Genomic DNA, 2,368 nt, shown 5'->3' with positions numbered 1-2,368 from the left:
ATTTCGTGCACCAAGTTTTTGGCGCCGTTGCCGGGGATTGTTTGAGTTTTTGGCAAGCTTTTGGTCCGGTAACATCAGTGCCAGATTCCCTTTTGATCCGGCAACAGCACCAAGTGTTGGCGCCGTTGCCGGGGATTGTTCGTGTTTGGACAACTGACGGTTCATCTTGTTGCTCAAATTAGGTAATTTTCTTTTTATTTTCTTTTCAAAAATTTTTCAAAAATAATTTCAAAAATCTCTCATCTGTTTTCGAAAAATATAAAAATGTTTTCAAAAATAAATTATTCTATGGCTTCAAATTTTTAAGAATGAATTCTAGTGTTTCATGAAATATGTTGAATCATATCTGGCTATAACGCCATACCCAAACTACTTTGGGATTGGTATTCAACTAATCACTCCAGCCCATGTAATTATATGTTGAAGCCTGGCTGGCTGTAAAGCCATGTCTAAATTTATTTGGACTGAGGCAGCAATTTGTTATCAAGAGCAAGCTAGTTGGAGTTAATCCACCTGCTACTGTTTCTGATCTACATGCTAAAGCTTGGCTGGCTATTGGCCATGTCTAGTGTTTTGGACTGGAGCTTTCTTTGAAAGCTTGGCTGGCTAGTGAGCCATGTCTAATTCCTGGACTGAAGCTTTAGACTAACATGGCAAGATTCCCGGAATTCATATTAAAAATTTTGGAATCCTTATTTTTCTTTTAATTTTCGAAAAATATAAAATAAAAATCCAAAAAAATTAGAAAATCATAAAAATCAAAAATATTTTCTGTTTCTTGTTTGAGTCTTGAGTCACATTATAAGTTTGGTGTCACTTGCATATGCATCTTGCATTTTTTCGAAAATATCATGCATTCATAGTGTTCTTCATGATCTTCAAGTTGTTCTTGGTAAGTCTTCTTGTTTGATCTTGATGATTTTTTTGTTTTGTGTCTTTTCATGTTTATCACATGCATTCTTGAATTCTTAGTGTCTAAGCATTAAAGAATTCTAAGTTTGGTGTCTTGCATGTTTTCTTTGCATTAAAATTTTTCAAAATTATGTTCTTGATGTTCATCATGACATTCAAAGTGTTCTTGGTGTTCATCTTGACATTCATAGCATTCTTGCATGCATCACATGTTTTGATCTAAAAATTTCATGCATTGCATAATTTTCATGTTTTTCATAAAAATTTCAAAAATAAAAAAAAAATATATTTCCCTTTTTCTCTCATCAAATTCGAAAATTTGAGTTGACTTTTTCAAAAATTTTTAAAATCAAGTTGTTTCTTATGAGTCAAATCAAATTTTCAATTTGAAAATCTTATCTTTTTCAAAATCTTTTTCAAAAATCAAATCTTTTTCAAAATTCTTAGTTATTTTCGAAAATTTCAAAAAAAATATTTTTCAAAAATATTTTTCTTATTTTTATACCAAATTTTCGAAAATAACATAATCAATTAATGTTTTGATTCAAAAATTTGAAGTTTGTTACTTGCTTGTTAAGAAAGATTCAAACTTTGAGTTCTAGAATCATATCTTGTGATTTCTTATGAATCAAGTCATTAATTGTGATTTTAAAAATCAAATCTTTTTCAAAACTAATTTCAATCATATCTTTTCAAAAATATCTTCTTATCTTATCTTTTTCAAAAATATCTTTTCAAAATATCTTTTCTAACTTCCTAACTTCCTATCTTTTCAAAATTTGTTTCAACTAACTAACTAACTTTTTGTTTGTTTCTTATCTTTTTCAAAACCACCTAACTAACTCTCTCTCTCTCAATTTCGAAAATATCTCTCCCCTTTTTCAAAATTTCTTTTTAATTAACTAATTATTTTTATTTTTAATTTTATTTCAAAAAAAAAATTTTTTCGAAAAATACTAACAAATTTTCAAAAACCAATTTTCAAAAATCACTAACTCCTTTTCAAAATAATTTTCGAAAATTATACCTCTCCCATCTTATTCTATTTATTCATTCATATCCTAACATCTCATCTCACATCTCTTCCATCAGTACAGTTGCATTTCTTCCTTCACATCACATTCTTTGTCTCCCCCTCTTTTCTTCCACTCACAAAGGGATCCCTATACTGTGGTATAAAGGATCTCTATTATTATTATCATTTTTCTGGCCATTCTTCCTTGTCATATGAGCAGGAGCAAGGATAAGAACATTCTTGTGGAAGCAGATCCAGAACCTGAAAGGACTCTGAAGAGAAAATTAAGAGAAGCTAAAATACAACAATCCAGAGATAACCTTTCAGAAATTTTCGAACAGGCAGAGGAGATGGCAGCCGAAAATAATAATAATGCAAGGAAGATGCTTGGTGACTTTACTGCACCCAATTCCAATTTACATGGAAGAAGCATCTCCATTC

This window comes from Arachis ipaensis, chromosome B4, assembly GCF_059453495.1.
Source record: "Arachis ipaensis isolate K30076 ecotype BB chromosome B4, ASM5945349v1, whole genome shotgun sequence".
NCBI classification, from domain to species: domain Eukaryota; kingdom Viridiplantae; phylum Streptophyta; class Magnoliopsida; order Fabales; family Fabaceae; genus Arachis; species Arachis ipaensis.
The sequence above is the reverse complement of the archived record's forward strand: the minus strand, read 5'-3'. Positions refer to the sequence as shown.